General features: G+C 50.6%; 1 long non-coding RNA gene across 1 annotated transcript; it reads left to right on the top strand.

The window, feature by feature from the left end:
• The first annotated feature begins 393 nt into the window (after window positions 1–393).
• LOC144889839 (uncharacterized) lies at window positions 394–27,607 on the top strand. Its single transcript, XR_013622105.1, has 2 exons — window positions 394–498; window positions 26,911–27,607. It is a non-coding gene; the product is annotated as an uncharacterized LOC144889839 (long non-coding RNA).

The raw sequence follows: 27,607 nt of genomic DNA on the forward strand, positions 1-27,607 counted from the left end.
GTGTGTGTTTTTGTGTGTATCCACAGCTCGCTTGTATTAACAGGAAATGAACGGAACTAAACACCTCTCGGTCTCATCCACAGATATTTCTCGTATTTCCTATTTTTCCAGGAGTCTGATTTTCATCCAGGAGCAAAACAATTATGGTTAATCATCTATGATTTGCCACTCGTTTAAATGCTGAAAATCATGTTTAAAAAGAGTATTTGAGTTACACACTTCTCCCTAGCAGCGGCAGGTTAAAAGTGCCCTGATGGGCAGAAGCAAGTCTCTGAAAATTCACACACAGCACATGCGGGAAAGGCCTCGTTAGCATTCACACATTGTTCAAATCTGTTCATGTTCATAAATTGTTCCTTAAAGCAAAAAATATTTACTGTAAAAATAAACAGCAGGGTATCCACATTGATTGTGATGTTGCTTTATCTTTCCTTCTTTCAACAGAGCCAGTGGAGCTCCAAATGGCTGAGCTGGACCAGAGCAGCTTGAGAAGTCTTTGTAAGTGAAATGAAGGGCAATGGGACATGGAGGGTGAAGGGATTGAAAAGAATGATATTTAACGAGGAAATTCATTGTCCTTCTTTGGTTTTTCTCTTTTTCCATGATCTTTCCAAATTCCCACTTTCTTGACTTTAATTCGTTCCCTTTCCTTTGATTTTGCTTCCCTTTTTTATTCATTCTGATACACTTGTTTCTTTTCTCTCTTACTTGGTTTATATGTTCAACATAGTTAAAGCTTTCTTGTTTTTTGAAAGTTCACTTTTGAAAATTTTTCCACAAAATCATCAACGACAAAATATAAATAAATTTCAAACAGATAATGCATCACCAAAACTAATTTCAAACAAAGAATGCATTTTCATCTGATCATGTGCTTGTGAAGATCAACATCTCTTTGGCCATTTGCAGTAAACAGGCAATCCTTACATCACTGCCTCATTTACACTTAATCAATTATTGCTTCAAGCTTCGACAAACACTCCACTGGTTACAACATTACTTGATTACTCTTGTGGTCGAGCCACATACGGAGACTCTACAAATTAGCAGCCTGAATACAGTACATGATCATCAACAGTACATGATTTCAGTACCTGATCAGTTCTCAGTACATGATCATCAACTTTTTACAAACTGCAAGGACATCTCTAATAACAACATCAAATAATTCTCTACATTTGTGATTGGTCACTCGAAGTTGACAAAAAAGGAAAGTAGGAAAGCCAACTGAAGTTGCAAGAAGTCCCTGAAATTACATCGGAGCTTACTACAGTGCATTCAGAAAGTATTCAGACCCCTTCACTTTTTTCACATTTTGCTATGTTGCAGCCTTATCCTGAAATTGTTTAAATTCATTTTTTCCCTCATCAATCTACACTCAAATACCCCATAAAGACAAAGAGAAAACAGGATTTTAGAAAGTTTTGCAAATTTATTAAAAAGAAAAAACTGAAATATCACATTTACATAAGTATTCAGACCCTTTGCTATGACACTTGAAATTTAGCTCAGGTGCCTCCCATTTGTCTTGATCATCTTTGAGATGTTTCTACACCTTGATTGGAGTCCACCTGTGGTAAATTCAATTGATTGGACATGATTTGGAAAGGCACACACCTGTCTATATAAGGTCTCACAGCTGACAATGCATATCAGAGCAAAAACCAAGCCATGAGGTCGGAGGAACTGCCTGCAGAACTCAGAGACAGGATTGTGTTGAGGCACAGATCTGGGAAAGCCCACAAATAAATTTCTGCTGCATTGAAGGTTCCCAAAAGCACAGTGGCCTCCATAATTCTTAAATGAAAGAAGTTTGGAACAACCAGGACTCTTCCTAGAGCTGGCCACCTGGCCAAACTGAGCAATCGGGGGAGACGAGCCTTGGTAAGAGGTGACCAAGAAGCCGATGGTCACTCTGGCTGAGCTCCAGAGATCCTGTGTGGAGATGGGAGAAACTTCCAGAGGACAACCATCACTGCAACACTCCACCGATCTGGGATTTATTGAAGAGTGGCCAGACGGACGCCTCTCCTCAGTGAAAGACACATGAATGCCTGCTTGGAGTTTGCAAAAAAGCACCTAAAGGACTCTCAGACTGTGAAAAACAAGATTCTGTGGGCTTTTTAAATTCGCTTGTTTCTGTTATTTTTTTTACAATGTGGAATAACACAATGGTTTGGTGCCCAATCTTGGAGCAAAAGTGTCAGGATACACTACCGGTCAAAAGTTTTAGAACACCTCAATTTTTCCAGTTTTTATTGAAATGTACGCAGTTTAATATCCAGTGAATAACCTGAAATGGTACAAAGGTAAGCAGCAAACTGCTCGAGGTTAAAAAAAGTTTATGTAAGCAACAACGGGAAAATAATGTAATTTGCACAGTTATATTGTAAAAAAAAAAAGGCCTTCTTCAAGGAACAAATAATGGGTTAACAACTTACAGCTGCTCTGCAGCAATGTAAGTAAATTAAGCCTTGAAAGTTCATGCAAACAATTCCTACAGGTGTCCCAACCTCTGCTGATTACTTGATTACAAACCCCCTGTCTGTATAAAAGCAGTGTTGAAACAGACTGTTATTACACCCTCCGAAGCATTATTTGGACAATATTGCACTGCAGGGATTAGTATATTGGAAACTGGAGGAAACTCTGGCAGGAAGAGGTCTGGCAGACCCAAAGCCACAACAGAATCAGAAGACAAGTTTCTGAGAGTCAACAGCTTGTGTGATAGGTGGAGCACAGGACAACAGCTTCAATCACAGCTTAACACTGGTCGAAGTAAACAAGTCTCAGTTTCAACTGTGAAGAGAAGACTTCGAGCTGCAGGTTTGACAGGTCAAGTGGCAGTAAGAAAGCCATTGCTAAGATGGCAGAATAAGAAAAAGAGGCTTGCCTGGGCCATGAGGCACCGCCAGTGGACTACTGAAGACTGGAGGAAGGTCTTATGGCCCGATAAATAAAAATTTTAAATCTTTGGTTCATCACACAGGGTTTTTGTACGCCGTCGAGTGGGCGAAAGGATGGTTCCTCAGTGTGTGACACCAACTGTCAAACATGGAGGAGAAGCATGATGGTCTGGGCTTCTTTTGCTCGATCCAGAGTCAGCGACTTGCACAGAGTGACTGGCACCCTGAACTAAAAGGGCCACCACAGCAGCGCCATGCAATACCCTCTGGTATACGCCGAGTTTGGTCAGGGGTTCATCCTACAGCAAGATAATGACCCGAAACACACCTCCAGGCTATGTCAAAACTACTTTCGAGGAAAAGAACAAGAGGGTAGGCCACAAATCATGGAATGGCCAGCACAGTCTTCAGACTTAAACCCCATCAAGCTGGTTTGGGATGAATTGGACAGAAGGGTGAAAGCAAAGCAACCTACAAGTGCAACACATTTGTGGGAACTTCTGCAACAGTGTTGGGAAAAACTTCCCAAACAATATTTGATTTCCATTGGAGAAAGAATGCCACGAGTGTGTTCGGCGGTTATATCTGCAAAAGGTGGATACTTTGCTGAGTCAAAAATTTAAATTAAATTTTGTGAAACAAAGTGATTCTATGATTTCTTTTTTTATCTCCAATTGTTTATTTGTTCTGTGCTTCATTTCAGAGTACATTGAGACATAAAACTGCGTAAATTTCAATAAAAACTGGAAAAATTGAGCTGTTCTAAAACTTTAGACTGGCAGTGTATCTTAATCAGCAATGTCAAACACTGTACACGTGTTCCTATATTGTTTTACATAAGCCTGACTGTATCTTGCAGCTCTGTCTTATTGCTCGTTTCTCAAAGAGTAATATCTTAATCCAGCCTCAGGCCACACAACGAACTGCACTTAGAAATGCCCCAAATAAATGTTGTGGTTTCCCTCTAACCAATAGGGTGAGAACAGAGGGGAGGGGCGGAGCCTTTCGAGAGGAATTTATGGATGGCTGGACATGAAAGACACTCTCGTGGTTTTTACTGTTTTGCTTACTTGAAGTGTCAACAAAACTTATTAAACACTCGAACTGCAACTATCCTCAACAAACTACTAACTTTCGTTTTGTATCAGTGGGTGGGGCAAGCAATTTTTTTTCCACGTCGTCCCGATGTGAGTACGGAGAGGCGAAAGTGCCAGCACACACTCTGATAATCGTTTTGTAAAATTAACTTCATTGAAGAACTTTATCAAGACAAGATATAAGTATTTATCTGTAGTATCCAAATCCTGGTTCTGAGAAATCAGAAGACCTCAGTAATACTTGAGTAGATTGTCGCCAGACAAAAATAGTCACTATAAATCATCAGAAAGACGTTAGTCAAACACACTGTACACGTGACACGCTCTTTTATCTGAGCATGTGCACAGCAAGGTTCAGGTTTGACCGAGTAGGAAAACTAGTGTGGCGGACACATTGTCAATGGGCAATAATTCCGCGCACCAGTGGGTGGCGCGAGCGTCCGGGCGTGGAAGCGCAGCTCGGGCTACGCCCGGAGCGAAGGCGTCACGAGGTGCAGGGTGGAAATGAAGACATGCCCCGCCTTTCGGCCGACCGGCCACGCCCGGGGGCCAGGCGTGGCTTCGGGATATATATGCGGGCTCGATAGTCGAGCCTGCCCAGTGCTTACGTGCGAGCTGTTAATAAAGCATTTCAGTTTGTACAACGCGTGGTGGCCTACCTTCTTGGCAAACGAATCGTGTGTGCACAGCACCACACTGGTGACCCCGACTGGTTCAGCCATAGCTGACCCCTGAACGCACCACGGCTACCAACGCTGTCGCCGTCAAACTCCCGGAGTTCTGGGAAGTGCAAGCCGACGTCTGGTTTGTGCAAGCCGAAGCTGAATTCCAACTCCGGGGCATCACGGCGGACAAGACCATGTACTACCACGTGGTCGCCACCCTCGGGCCCGGCACTGCCGCCCGCGTCGTGTCCATCCTTCGGCGCCCGCCGGGCGACCACAAGTACGCGGCACTCAAACGTCTCCTACTCGCCACGTTCGGGCTCACTGAGGTCGAACACGCCGACCGCCTCCTGGACCTTCCTGCCCTCGGCGACACATGACCGTCCGTTCAGATGGATTTTATGCTGTCCCTTCTTGGAGACCAGTGCCTGGATTTCCTGTTCCGAGCACTTTTCCTCCACCAGCTACCTGTGCAGGTGCGCCTCGCGCTGGCCGGTTCAAAATTAACAGAACCCCGCGCCCTGGCCGGAGAGGCCGACAATTTTTTTGCGGCCTGCGACACGCGGTCGGTTTACGGTGGTGCCATAGTGGATCCCAGTGCGGAGGCTACAGCGCCCCCTGCTTCCCTCGGGGCCGCTGCTACGCCCCGCCCACTACCGACGCCGCCACCACCACCGCCGCCGGCATGGCCGACGCGGCCGCCACCACCGCAAACCTGGTGCTACTATCATGCCAGGTTCGGCCGTGAGGCTAGAACGTGCCGCCCGCCGTGTTCTTTCGACGGGTCAGGAAACGACCGGGCCGGCGCTCACTTGCGGCCACGAGCGTCGGCCATTCCGGCAGCCTCCTGTTCATCACAGACACCTCGTCTGGTCGTCATTTACTGTGCGACATGGGAGCGCAGGTAAGCATCCTCCCTGCCTCCGCGTCCAACAAGCAAGCCGCGGGCCGGGGCCCCGCCTTGCTCGCCACCAACGGAACACCCATCCGCACATTCGGGAAGCGTTGCCTCTCGCTGTGGTTCGGAGGGCAGCGCTTCCAATGGTCTTTCGTCACCGCTAGCGTGCCAATGGCCCTGCTCGGTGTGGACTTCCTTTGTGCGCATGGGCTGTTGGTGGACGTTAAGCGTCGACGTCTCGTCCAGGCTGAAACCTTCAGCTCGCTCGCTTGTTCACTGCGCGGCTCACCGAGCAGCTTGCCAAGCGGCTTGCTGTAAGGTTCCGTCCCAGCGAGGTTAGTCTGTACGCTTACGGCAGTGGATGAGTTTACCCGCCTCCTCGACAGTTTCCCGGCACTCACGCGGCCCACCTTTTCAGCGGTCACCGTCAAACATGGGGTGGAGCACCATATCCCCACCGTCGGACCACCGGTCTACGCCCGGGCGCGCCGCCTCGTACCCACGAAGCTCACCGTGGCGAAAGCGAAGTTCACCATGCTGGGGCGGCTGGGCATCGTACGGTGCTCCAACAGCGCATGGGCCTCTCCTCTGCACATTGTGCCCAAGCCCGGTGGTGGATGGCGGCCGTGCGGTGACTACCGTCGGCTCAACGATGCCACCACCCCCGACCGCTACCCGGTCCCGCATATTCAGGACTTTTCCGCCCGGTTGGCAAACACGACCGTTTTCTCCAAGGTGGACCTCATCCGGGGCTACCACCAGGTCCCCGTACAACCGGACGATGTACCAAAGATGGCCGTCATCACCCCTTTCAGCCTCTTTGAGTTCCTGCGGATGCCTTTTGGGTTGAAAAATGCGGCCCAGGCATTCCAGCGGCTCATGGACAGCGTCTTGCGCGACTTACTACCTGGACGACATCTTAGTCGCGAGCACGTCCCGGGAGGAGCACCTGCTCCACCTCCGCACGCTCTTCGAATGCCTGGGCCAGCATGGCCTGATAATCAACCCCGCGAAGTGCCGTTTCGGCGTCACCGCCATCGACTTCTTGGGGCACCGCATCACCAGGCACGGGGTGGCCATCCTTTTGCCGGCCAAGGTGGAGGCGGTCAGGAGTTTCCCGTGCCCCCGCACGATCAAGGGGCTCCAGGAATTCCTGGGCATGGTGAATTTTTTATCACCGCTTCATGCCCCGCGTCGCCCACTTCCTCTGCCCCCTGCACGAGGCCCTCCGGGGGAAGCCGGGCAAAGGTGACATCGCCTGGACGGAGCCGGTGGCTGCGACGTTTGCGGGCGCAAAGCTGGCCTTGGCCAATGCCACCATGCTGGCGCACCCGGCGCCCGAGGCACCAATCGCCGTCACCACCGACGCGTCGGATTATGCGGTGGGCGCGGTGCACGAGCAGTGGGTGAGTGGTGCTTGACCCGCACGAACGCCGCTACAGCACCTTCGACCACGAGCTGCTCGGGCTGCACCTGGCGGTCCGACACTTCCGCCATCTGCTCGAGGGCCGCCCGTTCATGGCTTTCGTCGATCACAAGCCCCTTGTGTTCGTGATGGCCAAGGTCGCCGAGCCATGGTCGGCCCGGCAGCAACGTCACCTCTCTGCCGTGTACGAGTACACGACGGACATCCATCACGTCGCAGGTAAGGACAACCCGGTGGCGGATTGTCTTTCCCGGTCCGTCGCACACGCGGTCCACCTCGGGATCGACTATGCCTGGATGGCGGAGGACCAGACCGCCGACCCCAACGTCCAGGCCTTGCAGACCGCCGTCACGGGCCTCCGAGTCACCGAGGTGCCGTTTGACGTCACGGGCACTGCCCTCTTGTGCGACGTCTCCCTCGGCCGGCCTCGCCCCATCGTGCCCGCTGGTTTGCAGCGCCCGGTTTTTGACGCCATCCACGGAGTGTCCCACCCGGGCACGAAGGCCTCCCAGAAGCTCGTCGCAGCGAAGTTCGTCTAGCATGGCCTCAGGAAGAACGTCTGCGACTGGGCCAGGACATGCCTCGCGTGCCAGCACGCAAAGGTCCACCACCACACCCAGGCCCCGCTGGCCCCGTTTGCGCTGCACGAGCGTCGGTTCGACCACGTGCACGTCGACTTGGTGGGACCTCTGCCCCCCTCGCGGGGTTTCACCCACCTCCTCACCATGGTGGACCGCACCACCCGGTGGCCGGAGGCCGTGCCATTGGCGGCGACGGCTGCGGCTGACGTCACGCAAGCCTTCATCGCCACGTGGGTTGCCCGGTTTGGTGCCCCCTCGGACATCTCGTCCGACCGCGGCCCCCAGTTCACCTCGGAGCTCTGGGGAGCGGTGGCGCAAGGGCTCGGCGTCAAGCTGCACCACACCACGGCCTACCACCCCCAGGCCAACGGCCTGTGCGAGCGCTTTCATCGCTCAATGAAGGCTGCGCTTCGGGCCAGCCTCCGCGACGGCAGCTGGGCCGACAGGCTCCCCTGGGTCCTGCTGGGCCTCAGGACGGCGCCCAAGGACGACCTGCATGTGTCCTCGGCGGAGCTGGTCTTCGGACAACCGCTGCGGGTACTGGGCGAATTTATCCCCGACTCCACGGGTCCTTGGTCCGCAGTGTAACAGCGCTCTACCCTGCAGGAGGCCGCCAGGAGGTTCGCCCCGGTGCCGACGGCACACCACAGTTGCCCGTCCTCTCACGTCGCCCCGGAGCTTCGCACGGCGGAGTACGTTTTCGTCCGGCACGACGCCCACCGGGCACCGCTGCGGCCCCCGTACGACGGGCCTTTCCGTTTGCTGGAGACCGGGGACAAACATTTCAGCGTGGACATCGGTGGTACTCCGGATCGTATCTCTGTGGACCGCCTCAAGCCGGCCCACCTCAATCTGGATCACCCCCCGCAAGCAGCTCTGCCTCCGCGTCGATGCCGCCCCCCGGCGGTCAGACCCCCGGCACCCCCCCAGCCCTGCACGCATCGCCAGAGGACGTTTCGGCCGGGTCATCCGGCTTCCCCGCAAGCTCACCCTTCAGGTGCGCGGGAATTCTGGGGGGGGCGCATGTGGTGGACACATTGTCAATGGGCAATAATTCCGCGCACCAGTGGGTGGCGCGAGCGTCCGGGCGTGGAAGCGCAGCTCGGGCCACGCTCGGAGCGAAGGCGTCATGAGGCGCAGGGTGGAACTGAGGACATGCCCCACCTTTCGGCCGACCGGCCACACCCGGGGGCAAGGCGTGGCCTCTGGACATATATGCAGGCTCGATAGTCGAGCCTGCCCAGTGCTTACGTGCGAGCTGTTAATAAAGCATTTCAGTTTGTACAACGCGTGGTGGCCTACCTTCTTGGCAAACGAATCATGTGTGCACAGCACCACACTACGATCTTTTTATTTAAATATCAATTAGTTGACCATTGACCAGTCCAGTCAATGCAGTATGCCAAAACAAAGATGAAAGGAACACTAAATGTCAATTCAAATATTTATTCAATTCAGAGTTCGAGTTGATCCCTTGTTCAGGCTGTTCAATAAGACAGCATCAGTGATGCGCCGACGTAGCGAATCTGCCGCCGAGAAACCGTGACTCGAGATGGTTATTGATCATGTGGTTCGCCTTTGACTTGCCCCGTGACTGGAAGGTTCGTGATCACGTGTCCCGTGTGCGGTGCCGGTGTGTAGCTATTATTTTATTTTCATAAATGTAACACTGAAAAACAAGGCATTTCCGAGGCATGATATTTCTGCTGATATCATTTGATTCCACATTATCACGCACAATGCCGACACTGAGGCAAATGTGTCTAGTGGCCCCGCCTCCATCAAGCTGAATGACCGTCATAGCCACGCCTACCCTGGTCCTACTAGTACCCGACTGCAAAGCCGCAATGAGCCGGCGAAGCCAAGGCCTCTTGCCACTATTTTACCCATCACTATGGCATCAGTAGGTTAGGTAGTTGGGAGTAGGTAGGTGTAGTAGGTACTGTACCTGGTAAGACTTGGTAAAAGAGAAGAGCAGACAGTCCTCCCCAATACCTACATACAATAAATGTCACAAGAAGCTTAAGGAAGTAACTATACGATGTGCTAGCTTAGGGCCTATTTTAAGAAATTTTAACTGGGCTTAACATATGTTTTCACAGTATGTGTGTCGTCTTCTAACTTCAGTCGCTGTCAGGGCTGGTTCGTTCCGGGCACTGCGGCTTCCTCCACCAGAAGAAGTTAGCTTGCAGTAAGATCAGTGCCGACAGGTCAGACGATAGCGCCGTTTCAACGGCAATGTGTGACTGTCGTTAATCAAACCGAGCTTTCTTTCTTTATGTAAGCCGCTTTTGCCGTATTTCTGGCCATGAAAAACTATCCCCGACGGCCGCGAGATTTCTAAAAAATAATTCTTCGTCAACTTTAGAATATTTGAGGCCGTTTTCACGCGTAATAAGCGTTCTAAACGCGTAATAAGCTTAAAAAAATTTTTTTTCAAATGCTCGAATCTCATTGGTTCCGGTGTTTGGTGACGATTTTCGTTGAAGATAACGAGGTTGGCCTTAACGTATTTTAATTACAAATTAGAGGTGCATTAGATTGTGAATCAAAGAAAGACGGGTGAAACAAACTCCTATTGAACTTTTTCGCAATTGTTATATGCAAACTTCCGCATCCGGTCGATGGCGGCCTCCATTGCATGATTTGGTTTTAGAAATATTTTTTCAAATGCTCGAATCTCATTGGTTCCGGCGTTTGGTGACGCTTTTCGTGTAAGATGGTGACCAGGCCCGTGCGAGCCGAGGTTGGTCTTAAAGTATTTTAATAATAAATTAGAGGTGCATAAGATGGTGAATCAAACAAAGACGGGTGAAAGAAACTCCTATTGAACGTTTTCAATTTGTTATGCATACTTCCGCATCCGCAAGATGGCGGCCTCCATTGCGCTTCGGAATTCTCAAGCCAAGGCATAATCTGGTTTTCGACATAATACGTACGCGTTTATTGACAACACCGGCTTCGCCGGCTATTATTTTGTAAAGAAATGTAGTTTTACGTAGTTTTTGTGGAATCCTTTCAAACTATTAGAATTATAATACTAAGGGATGTCACAGGAAGTAAAACTCAGTCGGATGGTGGCCGAACGAATCATTGCCATTGATATTGGCAGCTCAGAAATATGCCGTCTGAAGAAGATTAGGTCTATTATGAACAACAAGATGTGAGTGGTTCGTGTGCAGCCACCCGGCTGCTGGTTGCATCATTTTTCTGTGGGTGTGGCTGCCGCTGATGCAATGCCTCCACAACCAGTTATCTGGTACTCATTTTTGCCAACCTCAGAAGGATGATCAGGCTGAATCAACTCCACCAAGCGTTAATTCAACGGGATTCAAACGCAGGACCTTTGGATCCCAAGCCCGCCACCCAAACCGTGAGGCCAACACCAGATGATAACGACAAGATGAAATCCAGGAATTCAAGATGGATTTGACCGATCTGGTTTTTTTTGCCTTGGCCATGGTTTGCAGAACTGAAAAGTGATCCCTACCTCGACAATCAGCTGAACAGACCAGGTAGGCGCTCATATGTACCCGAAGCGACTTTTTAAAGAAGATACTCCAACTTTAGTTTTGCACGTCGCAGATGGGACCGACATTTTCTTCCACGCCATCCCGACATAGAAAGTACCAGCGTACTCTCTGATATATACATTCGTAAAAAGCTCGTCAAAAATGATGGGTAGGAACAATTTATTCAATGGTGCAGCCTCGTGAGCGTGCCAAAGTCTGAAGCCTCGGCCTAGTGTCAGGTGTACTCGTATGTTTTTTATTTATTAGACATCTTACGGATGTAAATGAAAACTCGTTTTACTCTGCACACATTGCACGTCAGGTGCAGCAAATTTCACCTCTCTGCCCCTTGCATTTATTACTAGCCGAAACCCGTGGAACATCCACGGAAGGGAGGATGTGGTGTATGGATAGAGTGTACCATTATGGATGGCATAGGGGATTTGCTTGTCCGAGTAAGAGTTAGGAAGAAAGATGAGAATGAAGAGTGCGTATATGAACAACGATCGCCGACACCGGCACAAATGCATGCTCTGGATTGTCCACTCAGTGGACGGCTTGCTGTCGCCTTTGACTGTCCAATCAGATGAGACAGCTGGCTTAACGTCCACACCTGCGAGGTATCAGGAGGCGGGAACCGAATCCAAAACAGAAGCAAAAGTAAAGACCATCGGAGATCTCCTGCGGCAGCGTTTTTAACCGATGTGGTAAAGTACAGTATGTACAGTAAAGGACATTCTCATTGATCCGTTCATCTATATATATAAAACACAGTTTGTGTGTGTGTGTGTGTGTGTGTGTGTGTGTGTGTGTGTATGTGTAATGTTACCGATAGACTCCGAAACGGAGAGGCTCACGTGCTTGATATTTGGCATAGACATGGCCATTGAGCCTGGGACGAACATGGCTGAGACAATATTTGACGAGATCCATATTTTTTATTCATATTTATCTCAGCACATTTCAGCGAAGTACCCGCTAATCTCAGCCGGTGCCAGAGCTCGCTGATTCGCTCAGAGCGATCACGTGATATTCCATCCCGTCACACGTCACACGTTTGCACGTAATTCAGGGCGAAAAGCGATTACGGTTTTTCACCTTTATGCGATCGTGTTTTGTGTCGATTTTGTGCGATATGAATTAAATTTTAATTCATATTTCGTGTTTTCGAATACGAAGGATGTCCCCTTTCCCCTTTCGATTTCGAATACGAATCGAATACGAGCTTGAGTCGAGAGGGCGAATGTCCGGGTTGGGAATGTACGGGTCTCCCCTCCCCCACCCGGCAATGCCGGGTACTTCTGCTAGGATCACGTGATGTTCCAACTTTGCCGCCATAATCTCACAGTTATGCGTTCGCACGTAATTCAGTTTTTCCACATTTCAGCGAGGAACATTGCCATTCACACCACATAGGTTTTTGGTCACTTTCATCTGATATTTGTGATTTATTTCAAACAAACTGAATTCCCATCGACACGGCCATGTATTCCTATTAACGTTATGTAAAGTACATAAATTGTGTGGATTACATCATTTCTGGATGTGATCAATTGCCAGTAACCATCTATATCCCTCCCCCTCCCTTTCCCCCCTCCCCCTCCCCTCCCTCTCCCCCCTCCCCCTCGCCCTACCCTTCCCCCTCCCCCCTACCCTCTCCCCTTCCCCCTTCCCCTCCCCTCCCCCTCCCTTTCCCCCATGCCCCTCCCTTTCCCCCTACCCCTTCCTTTCTGCCCTACCCCTTCCCCCTCCCCTCCCCCTCCCCTCCCTTTCCCCCCTACCCCTTCCTTTCTGTCCTCCCCCTCCCCCCTCTCCTCCCCTCCCCCCCTCTCCTCCCCTCCCCCCCCTCTCCTCCCCCCCCGTTCCCTTCCCCTTCCCCTCCCCCCTCTCCTCCCCTCCCCCCCGTTCCCCTCCCCTCCCCCCTCTCCTCCCCTCCCCCCCGTTCCCCTCCCCCATCCACCCTCCCCCCTCCCCCTTCCCTCCTCCCCCCTGCTCCCCCTCCCTTTCCCCCCTCCCCCTACCCTTCCCCCTCCCTTCTCCCTCCACCCTACCCTCTCCCCTTCCCCCCTCCCCTCCTCTCCCCCTCCCCTCCCCCTCCCTTGCCCCCATGCCCCTCCCTTCACCCCTACCCCTTCCTTTCTGCCCTACCCCTTCCCCATCCCCCTCCCTTTCTGCCCTACCCCTTCCCCATCCCTTTCCCCCATGCTCCTCCCTTTCCCCCCTACCCCTTCCTTTCTGTCCTACCCCTTCCACACCCCCCCTCCCCCTCCCCTTCCCCACCCTCCTCCCTCCCCTTGCCCCCTCCCCCTCGCCCCCCTCCCTCCCTCTTCCCTCCCCCCTCCCCTTGCCCCCCCTCCCTCCCTCTTCCCTCCCCCCCTCTCTCTTCCCTCCCCCCCTCTCTCTTCCCTCCCCCCCTCTCCTCCCCTCCCCCCTGTTCCCCTCCCCTCCCCCCTGTTCCCCTCCCCTCCCCCCTGTTCCCCTCCCCTCCCCCCTGTTCCCCTCCCCTCTCCTTCCCCCTTCCCTCCCCCCCTCTCCTTCCCCCTTCCCTCCCCCCCTCTCCTCCCCTCCCCCCTGTTCCCCTCCCCTCTCCTTCCCCCTTCCCTCCCCTCCACCGCCCGGCAATGCCGGGTACTTCTGCTAGTTAACTATAACTGACCTGCGCCGCCCTGCTGTAGCTTGACATGTTAGCAGGTACTCTGACTTTTTTCACAACTTCAAATGGCGTTTCATAAAATCCTGCTGTGACTCGACATGCGCCGCACCATAATCATTGGCTCATAAAACCCTACACTGCTACAGAGGATTATACTACCACCGGAAGCCGGCACTTGGTTGTCCACTTCCAGTCCACGGTCCACAGAGGGAGGGAAGAAACACACCATGTGGAATGAAAAACAAAATGCTTTAAAATATTCAAGAAAGAAACATTTTTTTCCATTTAATATTCCGTAAGTATTTATTGTACGACTAACGATTGTCAAAATAAGAACCTGCTTTGGGCAATCGCACACTATACCGTCGAGGCCACTTTTACAGAATAAGAAGGAAATAATTAAATTAATGCTTTCCTATTTACATCGTTGAGTCAATACGTCAAAAAATCATTTTTTAAACCTGTAATCACTGGTTGTAGGGAATGCAGATTTGACCATCAGCTGATTTATGTGTGTGTGTGGGTGTGTATTTTAGACTTGGACAATATAAGAAGGAAAATTGCTTTGCAATACATGCCCATTTGCAAGTTTCAGATCAATATCAGTAAGCAGTAAGCACGGCCCATTATTTAATGACACCACTCGACTGTCCAATCAGCGGACGGCTCGCATCGCCTTCGGCCAGCAGACGCCAATACGATGGCGTCGAAAGATGGCGTCGTATCGGCCGTTAATCGGATGCTTTTGGGCCCCAAAGTCGACTAATTCAGATTTTTCGAGTCTGGCTGTACGTGATAAACAAAGAGCGCGGTTCGTAGATCGTAAATCCATTCGTGCCGTGGGCATCGGGTCACTGGGTGCGGCGTAAAAGGGATAACAAAGTCGAATCCTTACGGTATTATTATATAGATTTTTTTTTTAAACGCTGCTGTACACCACCCTTGAGGCTTGTTTTGCAAGCCACCACCTACACCCCCAATAGAAGAGACATAATTACTATTTCATGGAAAATGGTTTTCATGTTTGTTTTGTCCTCAAAAATAGACCATAGTGATTACATTCGTTTTAAAAGATTGGCCTTTAAAACCTACCCTTGTGAAGGGGGACAGACATCTGGAAAAACACACAAACTGACAATGTGGTTTATATGGTAGATAGAGATGTCTGTACTATTTTGAGATATGGGAATAATAAAATCACAAAAATCCCATTTGATTGTAATGGGGTGAAATTGATGTCATGGAAACCGTTAACATTTAAAAACAGCTAAATTGATTGTTATCTCCACCTCCAAAGGTGAACGGAGGTTAAGCTTTCACCCGTTGGGCTGTCTGTCTGATCGTTTGTCTATCTGTAAGCAGGATATCTCCAAGGCCGTCTTAACGCATGGGCACACTGGGCAGTTGCCCAGGGGCCCCACGATTCTAGGGGCACCATGCTGCCATATTGTTCATGAGAGATCTCTGGGCAGAGTGGATAATTACTCGACCTCTCCCTGGAAAGGCCTGGGATTAAGTTACGAAATAAGACTGCAGCAGATTACATTTCATTTTTTATGCAAATGGTATAATATGCATTAACCTTATTTCATTAAGATTTCCACTCATTTATTCACTGTGTAAAATACAAAACAAGTTTCACTGCGCATCCCGATTGCCATTTGTTGAATCTTGAATGACGTCACGCACTTCTCTCAAATTTATTCCAGCAAGCGCCGTCAGCATTTCACAGCGCCAACTATTTGTCTTGTCACTCTTGTGAATTGTGAATAGTGAGCATCTTCCATCCTCATGTAATCAGGTATGTACAGTTTAAATTCGTTGTCAATTATAATGCATTAACAACCAATATTTGCCGAAATGATTCTCAAAGTGGGCGGGAAGGGGCCCAGCGGGTTGCTTTGCCCAGGGCGACATTGCTCTGAAGACGGCCCTGGATACCTCAAAAGGTTATGGACGGATTCAGACAAAACTCGGTGGACGGATTGTGTAGGTGACAAGAACAACCCGATGTTATTTTGGTTCAGGTCCGAATGCAGATCGAGCCTATCAGTGGGATACAAAACGTAAACTTGCTGATGTGTGTTCTCCAGCTCCAGCGAGTGCCATTCCAGGTTTTTCTGTTTTGATGTTTTCGCCGTTTTGATTTTGGAAAAACTAATTGAGTGACCCAATGTGCAAACCTTATTCAAATTTCACGTCAATCGGATGTAATTTTAGATAAGTTTGACCTTGACCGCTTGAAAACATGGCTGACGAAAGGTGATCTAGCAAATCCACTGATTTCAAAGTGCTGATGGAGTAGAATGTGGTGATGCAGACCAAAAAGTCTCAACAACGACTCTGTGCCAAGTTGTCGAAAAAAATTATGTCAGGAAACATGGCGTTGCTGTGACCTTGACCTTTTGACCTCAAAAACAATAAACTTATAACCTTTGACGAGCCTTAGCAGTTGGTTAACCTTCATTAAGATCGGTGTGAAATGACGGATAATAGACAGACAAACAAACAAAAACATTGTGGGTGCTGCGCACACATGAATCGATTGCCAGAGAGGTAGGCCACAACGCGTTTGTTATAACAAAGAGTCTTTATTCCAAAGCTCATACTGCAGCACTGGGCGGGCTCGAACTTAGAGCCCGCATATATGTGCCGAGGCCACGCCTAGTCCCCGGGCATGGCCGATCGGTCGAAAGGCGGGGCATGTGCTTTCGGTCCCCGCCTGGACGCTCGCGCCACCGACTGGTGCGTGGAATTATTGCCCCTTGTGCCCGCCACACGCGCCCCCCCAGAATTCCTGCACACCTGAAGGGTGAGTTTGCGGGGAAGCCGGATGACCCGGCCGAAACGCCCCCTGGCGATGGGTGCAGGGCTCGGGGATAGCGGGACGGCGGGGCTGGGGGGGTGCCGGGGGTCCGACTGCCGGGGGGCGCCCTCGACGCGGAGGCAGAGCTGCTTGCGGGGGGTGGTCCAGATCAAGGTGGGGCGGCTTGAGGCGGTCCACTGAGATGCGATCCGGGGCACCGCCGATGTCGATGGTGAAAAATTTGTCCCCGGTCTCCAGCACGCGGAAGGGCCCGTCGTACGGGCGCCGTAGCGGTGCCCGCTGGGCGTCGTGCCGGATGAAGACCTACTTTGCCGTGCGAAGCTCCGGGGCGACGTGGGAAGGCGGGCAACCGTGGTGTGCCGTCGGCACCAGGGCGAACCTCCGGGCAGTCTCCTGAAGGACGGAGCGCTGTTGCGTCGCGGACCAACGAGCCGTGGAGTCGGGGATAAATTCGCCCAGTACCCGCAGTGGTTGCCCGAAGACCAGCTCCGCCGAGGACGCGCGCAGGTCGTCCTTGGGCACCGTCCTGAGGCCCAGCAGGACCCAGGGGAGTCTGTCGGCCCAGCCGCCGTCGTGGAGGCTGGCCCGGAGCGTGGCCTTCATTGAGCGATGAAAGCACTCGCACAGGCCATTGGCCTGGGGGTGGTAGGCCGTGGTGCGGTGTAGTTTCACCCCAAGGCCTTGCGTCACTGTGGCCCAGAGCTCCGAGGTAAACTGGGGGCCGCGGTCGGACGAGATGTCCGAGGGGGCACCGAACCGGGCAACCCAAGTGGCGATGAAGGCTTGCACCACATCAGCCGCAGACATCACCGCCAATGGGACGGCCTCCGGCCACCGTGTGGTGCGGTCCACCATGGTGAAGAGGTGGGTGAACCCCCGCGAGGGGGGCAGAGGTCCCACCAAGTCGACGTGTACGTGGTCGAACCGATGCTCGGGCACCGCAAACGTGGCCAACGGGGCCTGGGTGTGGCAGTGGACCTTTGCGCGCTGGCACGCGAGGCACGTCCTGGCCCAGTCGCGGACGTCCTTCCGGAGGCCATGCCAGACGAAATTCACCGCAACCAGCTTCTGGGATGCCTTCGTGCCCGGGTGGGACAGGCCGTGGATGTCGTCAAAAACTGGGTGCCGCCAGCCAGCCGGCATGATGGGGCGAGGCCGGCCGAGGGAGACATCGCATAGGAGGGCCGCGCCTGCGGCGTCGAACGGCACCTGGGTGACGCAGAGGCCCGTGACCGCGGTCCGCAAGGCCTGGATGCCGGGGTCGGCGGTCTGGTCCTCCGCCATCCGGGCATAGTCGACCCCGAGGTGGACCACGTGCACGACGGACCGGGAAAGGCAATCCGCCACCGGGTTGTCTTTACCCGCCACGTGACGATGTCCGTCATGTACTCGGACACGGTAGAGAGGTGATGCTGCTGCCGTGCCGACCATGGCTCGGCGACCTTGGCCATCGCGAACACAAGGGGCTTGTGGTCGACGAAAGCCGTGAACGGGCGGCGCTCCAGCAGATGGCGGAAGTGTCGGACCGCCAGGTGGAGCCCGAGCAGCTCGCGGTCGAAGGTGCTATAGTGGCGTTCGTGCGAGCGAAGCTGCCGGCTAAAAAACGCCAGCGGTTGCCAAGCACCACGCAACCACTGCTCGTGCACCGCGCCCACCACGTAGTCCGACGCTTCGGTGGTGAAGGCGATCGGTGCATCGGGCGCCGGGTGCGCCAGCATGGTGGCGTCGGCAGGGCCAACTTTGTGCCCGCAAATGCCACGGCCATCGGCTCCGACCAGGCGATGTCACCTTTGCCCGGCTTGCCCCGGAGGGCCTCGTGCAAGGGGCGGAGGAGCTGGGCGACGTGGGGGCACGAAGCGGTGGTAAAAATTTACCATGCCCAGGAACTCCTGGAGCCCCTTGATCGTGTGGGGCTGCGGGAAATCCCTGACCGCCTCCACCTTGGCTGGTAAAGGGACGGCCCCGTGCCTGGTGATGCGGTGCCCCAAGACGTCGATGGTGGCGACGCCGAAATGGCACTTGGCATGGTTGATGATTAGGCCATGCTGGCCCAGGCGTTCGAAGAGCGTGCAGAGGTGGAGCAGGTGCTCCTCCCGGGACGCGCTCTCGACGGGGATGTCGTCCAGGTAGACAAACAGGAAAGGTAAGTCGCGCAAGACGCTGTCCATAAGCCATTGGAACGCCTGGTCCGCATTCTTCAACCAGAAAGGCATTCTCAGGAACTCGAAGAGGCTGAAAGGGGTAATGACAGCCGTCTTCGGGACGTCGTCGGATTGGACGGGGACCTGGTGGTAGCCCAGGATGAGGTCCACCTTGGAAAACACGGTCGTGTTTGCCAACCGGGCGGAAAAGTCCTGGATATGCGGGACCGGGTAGCGGTCGGGGGTGGTGGCATCATTGAGCCGGCGGTAGTCCCCACATGGCCGCCATCCCCCGCCGGGCTTCGGCACAATGTGGAGAGGAGAAGCCCAAGCGCTGTTGGAGCGCCGTACGATCTCCAGCCGCTCCAGCATGGCGAACTCCACTTTCGCCACGGCGAGCTTCGTGGGCTCGAGTCTGCGTGCCCGGGCATAGACCGGCGGCCCGACCGTGGGTATATGGTGCTCCACCCCGTGTTTAACGGCCACCGCTGAGAAGGTGGGCCGCGTGAGGGCCGGGAAACTGGTGAGGAGGCGGGTAAAGTCGTCCGCTGCCGGAAGCGTGCAAACGAAACTCGCCGGGACGGAACCTTCCAGCAAGCCGCTTGGCAAGCCGCTCGGTGAGCCGCTCAGCGAACAAGCGAGCGAGCAAAAGGTTTCGGCCTGGATGAGCCATCTGCGCTTCACGTCGACCAACAGCCCATTCGCACATAGGAAGTCCGCGCCCAGCAGAGCCATTGGCATGCTGGCGGTCACGAACGACCATTGAAAGCGCTGCCCTCCGAACGGCAGTGAGAGGCAACGCTTCCCGAATGTGCGATGGGTGTACCGTTGGCGGCCCCGGCCCGCGGTTTGCTTGTCGGACGTGGAGGCGGGGAGGACGCTCACCTGCGCTCCTGTGTCGCAAAGAAAACGGCGCCATGACAAGGTGTCCGTGATGAAAAGGAGGCTGCCGGAATGGCCGACGCTCATGGCCGCAAGTGAGCGCCGGTCGTTTCCCGACCCGTCAAAAGAGCATGGCGGGCGACACGTTTTAGCCTGGCGGCCAAACCTGGCATTGTAGTAGCACCAGGTTTGCGGTGGTAACGGCCGCAGCGGCCGTGCCGGCGGTGGTGGTGGTGGCAGCGGCGGTAGTGGATGGGGCGTAGCAGCGGCCATGAGGGAAGTCGGGAGCGCTAGAGCCTCCGCGCCGGGATCCACTACGGCAGCACCATACACCGACCGCGTGTCGCAGGCCGCGAAATACTTGTCGGCCTCTACGGCCAGGGCGCGTGGTTCCTTTATTTTGGAACCGGCCAGCGCGAGGCATACCTGTGCAGGTAGCTGGCGTAGGAAAAGCGCCCGGAATAAGAAATCCGGGGGCTGGTCTCCGAGCAGGGACAGCATGGAATCCATCCAGACGGATGGTCATGTGTCGCCGAGGGTGGGAAGGTCCAGGAGGCGGTCGGCCCGTTCGATCTCCGTGAGGCCGAACGTGGCGATGAGGAGACGTTTGATCGCCTCGTACTTGTTGTCGCCTGGCGGGCGCCGAAGGATGGACACGACTCGGGCGGCAGTGCCAGGCCCGAGGGCGGCGACCACGTGGTAGTACCGGGTCTCGTCCGCCGTTATGCCTCGGAGGTGGAATTGAGCTTCGGCTTGCAAAAACCAAACGTCGGCGTGCGCTTCCTAAAACTCCGGGAGTTTGACTGCGACAGCGTTGGTAGCCATGGCGCGTTCGGTGGTCAGCAACGGCTGAACCAATCCGGGTCACCAGTGTGAGTGCTGCGCGCACATGACTCGATTGCCAGAGAGGTAGGCCACAACGCGTTTGTTATAACAAAGAGTCTTTTTCCAAAGGTCGTACTGCAGCACTAGGCGGGCTCGAGCTTAGAGCCCGCATATATGTGCCGAGGCCACGCCTCGTCCCCGGGCATGGCCGATCGGTCGAAAGGCGGGGCACGTGCTTTCGGTCCCCACCTGGACGCTCGCGCCACCCACTGGTGCGCGGAATTATTGCCCCTTGTGCCTGCCACAACATAATCGGTAAACAAATATACAGTACAGCACTGTACTTGTGAATCTTTGATTGTGTAAATAGCAAACACTTCTCGAATTGCATATAGTACTCGCATAATAGTGATAAACGGGACATTATCACCATAAATACGGGACAAGATCATTTCATTCTTTCCAAAAAGAAAGAGTTTTTCATCTTTCGTGTTTTCTAAGCATTTCTTCATTTCATGTTTCGAATCATTCATTCCTCGTTTTCCCACCTGTGAAACCAACTTCCACACTCTCTTCAATGTCATTCTTCCCTCCAGGTATTTAAGACACCTGTTCACCACCATCTCAATCCCAAATCGATCGTTCCCAATCCAAAACCATGATCTTTCCTGTCCTCGTTATCCACCCCAGTTCCTCCTCCTTCCAAATTTCCATCTTCCCCTCTTTAGAGTTTCCTTCTGTATCCATCTTGTCCACACCTTGGATCACCTTGTTCATCCTGTGCATCCGCTCCTGCCTCACATTCCTCCCCATAACCATTGATTATCCAAGTCTCCCTCTATATTGGCCTTCAACTAGACCATTGGTGTTTTCCCCCCTCTGTCGACTGTTCCTTGTGCGTCCTGTCACGTCCTGATTCGTTAATCACACTCACGCTTCAGTGTGATTGGTTCAGGTGTAAAATTGATCCCATCCACCCCGCCCCCCCCCCCCCCACTTCCCAAATCCCGCGACTGCAATAACTTCATGTGAAGAAGAATCCCCTTATGGTGACATCAAACAAGAGATTTCAGTAACTTCACGGTGAGCTCCAGATGAAATGAGTGGATAACTTCAACTCATTCACAAGATGTTACTTCTGTTGTTGTTTCGTATCCAGCCTTTGGCTGCTGGTTGCTTCATTTTCTGGAAGTGTGGCTGTGCCGCAGACGCAGTGCCACTATTAACAGCAATAAATACAAGGGCACTCGGTAGTGGGCATACCTCTGGTGGAGTGCATACCACCGGCAGAGTGCATACCTTTGGTAGAGTGCATAACCCTGGGAGAGTGTCTTCCTTAGGCAGAATGTATAATCCTGGTTAAGGCCATACCTCCAGCATACCCTCTGGTAGAGTGCATACCTCCGGTGGAAGGCATACCCCTAGTAGAGTGCATACCTCCATCAGAGTGAATACCCCTGGTAGAGTGAATACCTCCAGTAGATGGCATACCTCAGGGAGAGTGCATACCTCCAGTAGAGGGCATACTTCCGGTAGGGTGCATACTCCTGGTAGAGTGAATACCCCTGGTAGTGTGCATACCCCTGGTAGATTGCATACCCCTGGTAGATTGCAAACCCCTGGTAGAGGGCAAACCCCTGGTAGATTGCATACCTCTGGTAGAGTGCATACCCCTGGTAGAGTGCATACACCTGGTAGGGTGCATACCCCTGGGAGAGTGCATACCCCTGGTAGAGGGGATACCCCTGCTACATTGCATACCTCTGGTAGAGTGCATACATCTGGTAGAGTGCATACCCCTGGTAGATTGCATACCCCTGGTAGATTGCATACCCCTGGCAGAATGCATACACCTGGTAGAGGGTATACCAGGCTGATTCATTCCATTTTTGTCCCACTGATCAGATCCAGATTCGAACGTTCACCAAAATCGAATCACCTCTTCCTTGTCACACACCCAACTTATCCACCAAGTTTCGTCCGAATCTGTCCATAACTTTTTGAGACATCGTGTAGACGATAGGGCATGTGGTCCTAAGAGCTTGTCTTGTGGTCTCCATCTCCCGACTAAATAAAACTTATTTTATAATTAAGTTAAATATTTTTTATGAATTATCGTTCATATTCCCGAATCATCGGTTGGAGCATTTTGTCGAATTTTAGGTTGGAATAACTAATATTTCGTCGGTAAAATAATTATCACGATCTCGATATTTATCCAATCAAATTGTACGTTTCATTTATCAACGTTGCTGTGATTTTTCATTTATGCGATTGGTCCGGAAAATATCAACATGGGCCTCATCTATCTATAATTCCAGTAATCTCTGTGTGTATGTTTGTTTGTACGTTTGTTTGTTTGTTTGTATGTCTGTGACCACTGTTTCTCGACAACTACCGGTCCGATATACTTGAAACTTGCCAGGTATATTGCTGGGGACCCGAGGATGTGCCTTAGTAGTTACCGAGCTATGTCCAAAAAACGATTCAACCAATCAGAGAGCAGCGAGCTATCACGTGTGCCGAACGTGGCGAACACACTCTGCCTCGGATGGCACATTTGAGAGCGTATTCATTTATTTCCCGTCGGCAAACTATGTTGCCGTTAAACTATGTTTTAAAACTAATTATAAAACTAATTAAAACTAATTTGCGATTCATCGTAACTGCGATTTGCGAACTTCCGGACAGTGAGGACTGCACTTCCGGCATCCAATCACAGAACGCGTTATTGCGTAGGCGTGGCCGATGTGAGAGCGAGCAGCGAGCCGAGCCCAGCGCGTGCGCCATTACGGTACGTAATTCGATTTCTTCCGGAGAAAATAATAATTTCTCGATTTCTTATGCGCATTATTTCTCCCAATTCAGTCAGAGCGAAGGGCGGAAGCGAAGAGTGTTGTTTTTTTTGTTTACGGGCGTACGGGCGGGGTAGAGCGTACGGGTAGCGTTTTGTTTTTTTTTTGGCACATTTGAGAGCGTATTCATTTATTTCACGTTGGCAAACTATGTTGCCGCTATGTTGCCGTTAAACTATGTTTTAAAACTAATTAAAACTAATTTGCGATTCTTTCGCTTTCCTGCGCATTTGTGCACGCTATGGCGATTTCTTTACCAAACTCCGCTAGCCGTTAGCTTTGGACCAAACCATTTCATGTAAATAGAGGGGGGGGGGGATTGTCACCGTACTCGCAAGCCGTTAGCTTTGGACCAAACCATTGCATGTAAATAGAGGGGGGGGGATATACTTTTAGATATATATATAGTACGGGCACGCCCTAGTATAGCAAAAGGAGCCAATCAGCAACATCGTACGAGAGTGCTGCGGTACGGCGAATAGCGGGTCACGTGTGTAAACAGATGCTGTTTGGTGAAAAGTATCGGTGAAAATGGCATCAGTTGGTGTCAAATTTGGTGTAAAAAATAGGTGTTATGCACATGTTCCAGGTGCCGGTGGTGATATTGTGCCATTTACCGAAAAAATGTGGAGAACATTCTTGAGTGCTGTAGATATTTGGAGCGATTTGGTGGGAAACCAGGCCGATTTAGCGAGGTCTTTCGTCCGCGATCATGGTCTACACTGCAGCGCATGTGGAAGTGCATTGCCGGTCCCTGAAACTGGGGGTTGCCACGCAGTGTGTTACCGGTATTTCACTGATTCTACCAAGCAAAAACGTGCCCAAACTGCTAAACAGAAGCATCAGAATATCACCCAATCATCCGGTAAGTTTAAAAGTAGCCCACAAATACATCACGAATGAGAAAATTGCATGTACAATCACGTAGGGAGGCCTATGAAATTGGGTCAGGTCAGTCCCAAATGTTGTGATTTGTGTAGTCTACATGAATCGTAAAATGTGGGACTTTTGTTTTTACATGTAGTAGATCGATTCCATATATCTTCGGGCTTTTTCAATATTCTGACATAACCCTGCCCTACAAAAGGTAGATGCCTACCATAGATATCCCTGTTGGAGGATTTATAACACGGGAGTCTAGGGAGCCAACCTGCACCCTGCAAGACCCCGCAAAATGTTTGCTACATGACTTGATAGAAGACCTTTCCAAATATATTCTACCAACTTAATCATTAATCATAATCATTTTTTCCTCCCTTGTGAATGATTGTTTAAAATTCATCAGTTTTGATGTAATTTAGAATGTGCAATTTCTAACAGAAAAAAAAAAATGTGTGCAGTTTTGAATGTTGAAATTTAGGTTGGTATTCCTTTACATAAAAATAAGAGTCAGTTGGGGGAGGGCAAGCAAATGTTTTGAATTTTTTTGTTTTTGCCTAACATGTGCACTGTATTTATCTGGTAGTCCATGTTAGTGCAGTAATTATAACCGCAGCAAAACTTGACAATTAAAAAAAAATCTCAACAGTAGAGATACTAATACCAAAGAGAAAGTTATATTTAGAGAAGAAATATATTTCAGTAGGTTGCCACATACACTTTTTGATTAGTTTTTAAAGGAAAGTACAGCATTTTGGGGTTTGAAAATCTAGTTATTTCATTTTTAAAATACAGAGGAAAAATCTTCCAAGGAGCCATTTGCTTTAGAAAATTAGTTTCTTTTTAAATCCTTTATAGTGCTGCACAAACTTATGTTTTTCCCAATTTAACCTATTTTATAATTGAAATTGACCATTAATGATTTGATCGTAATTTTTTTTAGGTTGTGAGTGGGCTACATCCTTGAAAATTGGCACAATTGTTGATTGTTTTATGTACTGTGATCGAATGAGAGCATTTTTGGAAAATATCTTTAGTTCAGAATTTATGGCAGTCCGAATAGTTCATCAGCAAGAAAAAATCACAAAATTTGGCAAACCGTTGCCATGGCAACATGCAAAATATTTTTTCAAAACACTCTCCATTAGATAACAGCTTGCTAACCTATAAACAACTTGGTGATGTTACAGCATGATCTGATATTTGTAAATGTGTACAAAATTATGAGCAAATTTTTAATTTTACCTTAGCCCAAATTTAAGGTCATTGACATTTGACCTCGGGTCACTAACAAGATTGACCTTGACTTGCGCTAATTAATGTATTTCTTAAAACTAGACACTTATATGATTATGTTGATACCAAACATGGCATCATTTGTCAAAACATTGGCAAGATAATACCTCTTGAATGTAGTCAGGTCTTTTTGACCCATAGTACCCCCTTAAAAACATTACTTGTTTGACGCATTATTTTTAGGCGAGAATTACTAATTAATGCTCCACTTTTGAGCGTGGGAACAAAGGGGATATTGATAAGACATGCAATACCTATATTTTAAGACATAATATATGTAGTTCCAATGTGGAGACCACAAAAAGCACTTTCTGAAGGGATTTTGACGACATGCCCTATAGTCTAGTGCTGTATATCATTGTTCGCCCGATCATTCAATGGTGAGGTTGGTGTTGGCTTCACGGTTCAGGTGGCTGGCTTTAAATATTCGGGTCCTGAGTTTGAGCCCCTGCCATGATGTTGAACACCAGGTGGGCTGACACAGGCTGTCATCCTTTTAAGGTGGGAAAAATGAATACCTGCCGACTGGTAATGGGGGCATTGCATCAGTGCACGTCCTGTCCCCAGAAAATGATGCAGCCAAACAGCCACAGGCTGCATCTGAACCACCACCAATCAATGAAGAAGAATCCCGAAAATAATTCTCGTATCCGGATCTGGATCTTCACCAAAATCGAATCAATTATTTCTTGTCACCTCCCCCACCGGTACACCGAATTTCGTCCGAATCCGTCCATACCTTTCTGAGATATCCTGCACACAAACAGACAGGGGAGAAAACATAACCTCGGTCCACCTTCGTTGGTTGGAGGTAACAATAAAATTCCTTTCCCGCCATTTCATTGGCTAAGGAGTGCAGTACTGGCCAGGTCGCCAATCCGACGCAGGATGCTCGAATGGTTTATTACTCCCAGTAAGCTGGTACTCACCTGGTCCACCTCGGAAGGATGACAGGTTGAATCAGCCCACCTGGACCCGGTTGCTCGAAGCTCTCCAGTGGATAAATATGTGATATCCTTCCAGCAACAGGGCCCAGGTGTTATTTTAACGGTACGACAGGTGCTCAATCTCAGGACCTTAATATGTTAAACCCGCCACCTTGACCGTTAAGGTAACACCAGGTTTATGTTTCCCCATAACCCATTCACAAGATGTTACAATTTCCATGAAACGTCATTATTTTTATTTTAAAAGAAAATCGAACGAAGGCGAAAATTAAATATCCGGATGTTCGGGGGAGGGTTTTGTTATATGGGAACAACAGGATGGTCGGGGGAGGGTTTTGTTATATGGGAACAAGAGGATGGTCGGGGATTCCTAACCAGGTAAAGAAAGGTGAATTGTGTTTCGTAAAGAAGGTGAAATTAATAATGTATTTCATATTTCAAATGTTATAAAAGAGATTAATGTGTTTATGTTTCTGTCCGTGTGTCTAACAAAGTCTGTGACCCCGCATCGTGTCCACAGATGGACGGACCCCGAGTCTGGACCCAAACACTGCACATCCTTGGGTCAAGATCTCCCAGGATCTCAGGACGGCGACTCGAACCAGGACCGACAATCATCACCCGAAACATCCTCATCGGTTTGATCGTCTTGCACAAGTTCTTTCCTCTGAGAGTTTCTCCTCGGGTCGTCATTACTGGGAGGTCGAGGTGAGGTCGAGTCGTTCGTGGGGAATCGGAATCTGTTTAAACTCCATGGGGAGGAAAGGGGGTGGGAATGAGTGCATGTTAGGAGGGAATCCTGAGTCTTGGTGTTTGGTGAAATATGAAAACAAATACTCAACATGGCACAACAATCAAAGAACCCTCCTGTCCGTGCTGGGGGATCCTGAACGGTTTGGGTTCTTGTTGGATTGTGCGGAGGGAGAGTTTACGTGTTTTGGGGACTCGCGGGTTCTGCACGTGTTCAGGGGGAACTTCCTGGACCCCGTTAAACCCGCGATTGGGGTTTATAGACATGTTGGTGACTCCGTGCGGTTTTGCTCGTTTTAATGATTTCGTTCATTCCGTTTTGTTCATTCATTCCGTTCTTTATTTTCATTCCATTGTTTGTTCATTCCGTTTTGTTCATTCATTCTCTTCTGATTATTTACTTTGTGATTATAACAATGTATTTACAATCTGATTGTTGATTTGTTAATAAAGTTTATAAAATTAAA

The sequence above is a fragment of the Myxine glutinosa genome, chromosome 1 (genome assembly GCF_964187855.1).
Source record: "Myxine glutinosa chromosome 1, kmMyxGlut1.1, whole genome shotgun sequence".
NCBI lineage: Eukaryota > Metazoa > Chordata > Myxini > Myxiniformes > Myxinidae > Myxine > Myxine glutinosa.